The sequence below is a fragment of the Heptranchias perlo genome, unplaced genomic scaffold (assembly GCF_035084215.1).
Source record: "Heptranchias perlo isolate sHepPer1 unplaced genomic scaffold, sHepPer1.hap1 HAP1_SCAFFOLD_1756, whole genome shotgun sequence".
In the NCBI taxonomy this organism is placed as follows: Eukaryota; Metazoa; Chordata; class Chondrichthyes; order Hexanchiformes; family Hexanchidae; genus Heptranchias; species Heptranchias perlo.
The window spans coordinates 1-7,598 of record NW_027139029.1 but is presented as its reverse complement, the minus strand read 5'-3'; the positions used below and the strand labels follow the sequence as shown (position 1 = coordinate 7,598).

The following is a 7,598-nucleotide window of genomic DNA, read 5'->3' as shown; positions in this document are numbered from 1 at the left end:
ATGGGTCTGAGGACATAGAAACCCCCAGCCCCCTCTCCATGTCGGGTCAATGTCCTGCAACCAATCTAATGCTGCCCTACCTCAAATCATCAACAGCGACACACGTGTCATTTATCTTTATTCACGTTTCCTACAACAGTGACTACACTTCAAAAGTACTTCATTGGCTGTAAAGCGCTTTGTGACGTCCCGAGGTTGTGAAAGGTGCTATATAAATGCAAGTTCTTTTCTTTCTTTGCTTACGAAGCTGTGCCCGCAAAGTTCAGTCAGGAGCCAACCTTATTTGGGCGGGGGGTGGGGGGGAATGAAATGGATGGAAGACAACCCACAAGAAAGGACTGTAAAGGACGGAGCAGGGCTGGATTGATAGCCTTAGGTCAAAGTCAGTCAGGGATGCTGATGATACGTTGGACACAAGCAACCTGACTAAAGGAAATTGGAAAGAATGCGTTTTATTGAGGTAAGAAGTGACATAGTGTACTGCCCCACAGGATCCTCAGACACTGACCCAAACACAGCGGCCTGATCAATACACACATTAAAAACTATGGGATTTCAAACAGATACCCTCACATCGCAAAATGTAATACTTCTGATATCAGCTGGACTGAGGCAGAGAGACTTAGAGGCCCTGTTATGAAGGGAAACATTTGCATTTTTCCCCTCACTCTTAAGTCATCCGTGTTGATTGTTTTATGCTCTTGAGCTGCTGGAGGCAGACATGGTGTGTATAACTTGACCTGCTTTGACATCATAAATGAGGAGTACCTCCCCCTTAGCAGTTCATGAAGGAGGGCAGCTCCACACAAAATGGCTGCCCCCAGTCAGCCTCTAGGCAGCAGTTTTGAAAGCATATAAATCATGGCAAGAGAACTGGAAGATATGGTCTTGACCACACTCATGGTTTACTGATTTTGCTCAATTGTTTAATGTGTGAGATTCACTGGGATAGCAGAGAGAGAGAGAGAGAGAGAGAGAGAATCACTTTCCAGCAAATTGTCCACATTACAACAAATATAGAATCAACAAATCATTAACAAAATCACAAGTGTCGGCATTTCTGGAGATACCAGCATGTCCACGGAGGTAATTATACAGCACTTTTCACCTTCATAGAAACACTTCAAAGTGTTTCACATAATGAACTGCTTTTGAAGTGCAGTGACGGTCATACAGGTATTCACCCTGGTCTTTGTAACATTCAGGATTGTGTGAAGATTCATCGGATGTAACACAGCTTTTATTATCACATCATCTTAACACAAAAATAATAAACTAATCAGTGAGAGAGGGTCTCTGACAACACAATCTGTAAAAGACTCATTCCTTTTCTGGTTGACAGCGTCCTCTAAAATGCAAGTTTTCTTTGTTTCTATTTGAGTGTCTATATTTTCACTCCCTCTATCTGGATCTATTATTCCATATATAATGTACATACACTATATACATTTATATATATACTGTTGAGTTATTCTATACAATAAAACTTACATTTTTGTATAAAAAAATGACTCCACCCTTCCATAAGCTTAGCCTAATGAAATTTATTTCCCCAAAAGAACTAAATGTTTTACTGGTCCCACAGGATTAGGTTTTTTTCTGCAGATCTGGATTTTTAAAAAGGATTGTATTGAAGATAAACCTTCCATTTTCTAACCCGATATATTGCACTGTAAAAAACTCAGACCATCTCATGCCATCAGTCTAAGATATAAATGAAACCAAGTACCACACCCAGTCCCAGTGTGCGTGTTAACCCACACCACACCCAGTCCCAGTGTGCGTGTTAACCCACACCACACCCAGTCCCAGTGTGCGTGTTAACCCACACCACACCCAGTCCCAGTGTGCGTGTTAACCCACACCACACCCAGTCCCAGTGTGCGTGTTAACCCACACCACACCCAGTCCCAGTGTGCGTGTTAACCCACACCACACCCAGTCCCAGTGTGCGTGTTAACCCACACCACACCCAGTCCCAGTGTGCGTGTTAACCCACACCACACCCAGTCCCAGTGTGCGTGTTAACCCACACCACACCCAGTCCCAGTGTGCGTGTTCACCCAGTCCCAGTGTGCGTGTTCACCCAGTCCCAGTGTGCGTGTTCACCCAGTCCCAGTGTGCGTGTTCACCCAGTCCCAGTGTGCGTGTTCACCCAGTCCCAGTGTGCGTGTTCACCCAGTCCCAGTGTGCGTGTACACCCAGTCCCAGTGTGCGTGTTAACCCACACCACACCCAGTCCCAGTGTGCGTGTTAACCCACACCACACCCAGTCCCAGTGTGCGTGTTAACCCACACCACACCCAGTCCCAGTGTGCGTGTTAACCCACACCACACCCAGTCCCAGTGTGCGTGTTAACCCACACCACACCCAGTCCCAGTGTGCGTGTTAACCCACACCACACCCAGTCCCAGTGTGCGTGTTAACCCACACCACACCCAGTCCCAGTGTGCGTGTTAACCCACACCACACCCAGTCCCAGTGTGCGTGTTAACCCACACCACACCCAGTCCCAGTGTGCGTGTTAACCCACACCACACCCAGTCCCAGTGTGCGTGTTAACCCACACCACACCCAGTCCCAGTGTGCGTGTTAACCCACACCACACCCAGTCCCAGTGTGCGTGTTAACCCACACCACACCCAGTCCCAGTGTGCGTGTTAACCCACACCACACCCAGTCCTCTTAACAATAAAATATTTTACTAAAAACGCACTTACAGCACCTGATATTTTTTTTAAATGAAAACTCAATTGCTACATTACTTTTATGCACTATTTTAACAACTTCTTCACATGGCTCTGTGCCTTTTTGATCATTGCTACTTCGAATCCACCGGACAGAACAGACACAAAGGCGTCTCGATAGTTCACAAAGGGAAGGAGGGAGGAGACAAAGAAAATTACACACTTGCGAGAACCCAGTTTTCACAATGAAAGAAAAAGAGCGAAAATTTATTCCTCTGGATAGTAGCTGTCCTTTCTGAAAAGAAGAGTGTTCAGGCTAACTGCCTGTAGAATACCCAGTCTCCGTTAAACGACTTGGTGTTCTTACATAACTGTATCGGACCTGGTTCCATGGCTCTGGAGAGATATTATTGCTTCTTTATCTTTCTGTAGAGCAGCGGTTTGAAGTTTTTCCAAACTTCGGTGTACGTGAGGGTCCCGACAAAGACCAGCGATGTCCCGATCCAGTGCCAGCAGGTGAAGGGGTTCTTGAAGTAGATGATGGAGAAGATTAGACTGATGAACTTGCGAAGCGTCACAACGAGCGTGACCGTCAGGGATGTGCACTCCGTCGTGAGGATAAAAACGCCACGGATACAAACGTATCTGAAGTGGCGAGGTTAAGGACGTGAACGACACCTGTTACACAGGTAGAGTCCTCCACCCTCTTACCAACCCGTCTTCATCTGGGAATAACCCATTTTGTGCATTGCATTTGGTTGTCAGGAGTATTCTTTGGAAAGCAAATCATATTCAATCCATTCAACGGAGCTGTTTGGAACTCCTCCCATGGCTCCGCCAGAAGTTAGAATCATAGAATCTCACAGCTTATTCGGCCCATCTTGTCTGTGCTGGCACTTTGAAAGAGCTAATTAGTCCCACCCCCCCCGCGATTTCTCCAAAGCCCGGCAAATATTTTCCTTTTCAAGTTTTATCCAATTCCCTTTGAAAGTTATTATTGAACCTGCTTCCACCATCCTTTCAGGAATGCATTCCAGATCACAACAACTCGCTGTGTAAAAAAAATTCTCCTCAATCTCACCTCTGGTTCTTTTGCCAATTATCTTAAATCTGTGTCCTCTGGTTACCGACCTAACTGCCAGTAGAAACAGTTTCTCCTTATTTGCTCCATCAAAACCTCATCATAATTTTGAACACCTCTATTAAATCTCCCCTTAACGTTCTCTGCTCTGAGGAGAACAACCCCAGCTTCTCCAGTCTCTCCACATAACTGAAGTCTCTCATCCCTGGTCCCATTCTAGTAAATCTCCTCTGCACCCTCTCCAAGGCCTTGACATCCTTCCTAAAGTGTGGTGCCCAGAATTGGGCAGAACACTCCAGCTGAGGCCTAACCAGTGATTTATAAAGGTTTAAAGTAAAGTTACTTTATGATGTTTCCACTTAAGAACACAAGAAATGGGAGCAGGAGTAGGCCATACGGCCCCTCGAGCCTGATCCGCCATTCAATACGATCATGGCTGACCTGCGACCTCAACTCCAATTTCCCACCCGATTCCTTGATTCCCCCAGAGCCCAAAAATCTAAATCGATCTCAGCCTTGAATATACTCGATGACTCAGCATCCACAGCCCTTTGGGGTAAAGAATTCCAAAGATTCACAACCTCCTAAGAGAAGAAATTCTCAGTCTTAAATGGCCGACCCCCTATCCTGAGACCATGCCCTCTAGTTCTAGACTCTCCAGCCAGGGGAAACATCCTCTCAGCATCTACCCTGTCAAGCCCTCTAAGAATCTTATATGTTTCAATGAGATCACCTCTCATTCTTCTAAACTCCAGAGAATAAAGGCCCATTCTACTTGCGGGGAGACCAGAGCTAGGGGCCATAAATATAAGAGAGTCACTAATAAATCCAATAGGGAATTCAGAAGGAACTGCTTTACCCAGACTTCTCAATTACACTCCAAAATCGCTACTTAGATTAGAATAGTTGAGTGTGAATAGCTACTAGATGTATTTAAGTGTGAAGCTAGATAAACACATGAGGGAGAAGGAATGAATAGAAGCATAGTGCTGTATGCTAGATAGGGAAGTAGATGTAAGGCAGACAGAAACTGGTGTGAACCTGACATACACTGCCGCATGACCCTGTTCTGTTCTGTGCTGAACATTCAATGTAATTCCATGTTTAGTATAAACTTCCTTAATTACTGCCGAGCTAGGAGCAGCTTCCATCCCTCAGGCTCACAGCAGGTCTCACCTGGCCGACGGAGACCACGCGATCGCGACCACCACCACCAACCACCCCCCCACTTCCTCCCACCACCGTTCCGACCCAGCCTGACTTCCCTCACGACCCACACTACCCCCAACTCACCACCTCCGTGATTTTTTTCCAGCGACAACCCAACTCACCACCTCCGATTTTTTTCCAGGCCCCACGATCTCTCCCTCCCGCCCACCTCTCCGATTCACGGCTCCTTTCTCTTCCCGTCAATCTGGCCGCCTGGGAAACCCGGAAGCACAAACGCACCTTCAGTTGAGTGGCGATCGCAGATTGCGGCACACCCAATTGGCTTCTGGGTTCTCCACGTGAATATCCACGAGCATGCTGGGATCCGGGCTCCGAGGTAAAATCATGCCCATTATGTAGACGAGAGATGGGAGAGGGGGTTGAGGAGGCAACTTTTCACTCCGTCAAATGACAGGCCGAATCTCCCATTCTATCCCCAAGCTCAGGGAGCTTTGGCTCCACACCTAGACCCTCTCATTTTATCGAAGACAGTACCCGAGGTATCAGAATGGATTCTCCACGCTGGAAAGGATACTGAGTTAGAACATTCATCATCAGGTAAAACCACATGATCGGTACAGTCACTCCTAGGTGTGTAATCTCCAGCGGTTCTATGGGAGAAATATGAAAAAACCAGCAGGGTGACAACACTTACAGATTTTGAGAATACTTGGATATACAAGGTGACAATGTAAAACACACGTCCAATTTTACAGCACAGAAACAGGCCATTCGGCCCAACAGGTGTATGCCGGTGTTTATGCTCCACACCAGCATCCTCCCACCCTTCATCTAACCCCATCGACATATTCTTCTATTCCTTTCTCCCTCATGCCCTTATCTAGCTTCACTTTAAAAGCATCTATGCTATTCACCTCAACTACTCCATGTGATAGTGAGTTCCACATTCTAACCACTCTCTGGGTAAAGAAGTTTCTCCTAAATTCCCTATTGGATTTATTAGTGATTATCTTATATTTATGGCCCCTAGTTTTAGACTCCCCCCACAAATGGAAACATCTTCTCTACGTCAACTCTATCCAAGCCCTTCATAATTTTAAAGACCTCTGTCAGGTCACCCCTCAGCCCTCTCTTTTCTAGACAAAACAGCCCCAGCCTGTTCAGCCTTTCCTGAGAGATGTACTCTCTCAGCTCTGGCATCATCCTCATAAATCTTTTTTGCACTTTCTCCAGTGCTCCTCAATCCTTTTGGTAATATGGAGACCAGGACTGTGCATAGTACTCTTAAGCTTGGTCTAACCCTAATGAAACCCTCGATTAGATTCCAGCCTGAAACTCACTCCATAGTATCCATTATTCCATATATAAACCATATATAAGGAGTAAGGAAATAAGTTAAAAAGGACCTCAAGTGTAGTGATCTCAGGATTACTACCCCCGTGCCACGTGCTAGTGAGTATAGGAATAGGAGAATAGACCAGATGAATGCGTGGCTGGAGGGTTAGTGCAGGAGGGAGGGATTTAGATTCCTGAGGAATTGGGACCGATTTTGGGGAAGGTGGGACCTGTACAAGTGGGACGGGTCAGACCTCAACTGATCCAGGACTAATATCCTCGCAGAAGGGTTTGCTACTGCTGTTGGGGAGGGTTTAAACTAGAGTGACAGGGGGATGGGAACCTGAGTGGGGAGTCAGACGAGAGTAAAGTTGAAAGCGGCAAGAGAGGGGAGGACCTAAGGGAAATTTACAATACAAATAGTTGTTCAAGAACAAGTGAAAGGGAAAAGCGTAAGGGAGCAGAAAGTGTACTTTAGGCACTACAGATAAAGTGAAAACTAGAAGGTGTAAAGCGATTAACCCAGCATCAAAGCTGAAGGACAGGCTAGGGTATGTGGCCCAACTAAGAGTTCTATATACAAACACTCAGATTATAAGGAATAAATTAAATGAACTACAGGCACAAATGCAAATTGGAGGGTATGACATGATAGCTATTACTGAGATATGGCTGCAGGATGGTCAGGATTGGGAACTAAATATACCAGATTATAAGATCTACAGGAGAGATAGGGAAAATGGAAGAGGGGAAGGAGTAGCCTTGGTGATTAGAGATGAAATCACTTCAGTGATAACGGAGGATATAACGAGAGGTAAGCAGCCAACAGAGACCTTATGGGTTGAATTGAGAAATAGGAAAGGATCTAAGACTATAGTGGGAGTTGTGTATAGGACCCCTGGCAACAGCTCTGAAGTGCGAGATTGTATAAATGCAGAGATTAGGCAAGCGTGTAAGAAAGGCATAGTGGTCTTAATGGGGGACTTTAACCTTCACACAGATTGGGAAAAGCAGACTAGCAACTGTCAGAAAGGTAGTGAATTTCTTGAGTGTGTCTGGGATAGTTTTCTACAGCAGTATGTCCTAGAGGCAACAAGGGGGCAAGCCATATTAGATTTAGTAATGAGTAATGAACCAGATTTAGTTAACAGCTTAACTGTGCGTGAACATCTATCCAATAGCGATCATAACATGATCGAGTTCAATGTAGTGTTTGAAAGGGGAAAAAAGTGAATCAGCTGCTAAGATTCTAGACTTGGGTAAGGCTGACTTCAATGGGATGAGACAGAGACTGTCCACAGTAAACTGGGCAAATCTACTAATG

General features: G+C 45.6%; 1 long non-coding RNA gene across 1 annotated transcript; it reads right to left on the bottom strand.

The window, feature by feature from the left end:
• Nucleotides 1–434: 434 nt before the first annotated feature.
• LOC137309679 (uncharacterized) lies at nucleotides 435–7,534 on the bottom strand. Its single transcript, XR_010959941.1, has 2 exons — nucleotides 5,514–7,534; nucleotides 435–3,333 (listed from the first exon to the last, which is right to left on the bottom strand). It is a non-coding gene; the product is annotated as an uncharacterized lncRNA (long non-coding RNA).
• Nucleotides 7,535–7,598: the final 64 nt, after the last annotated feature.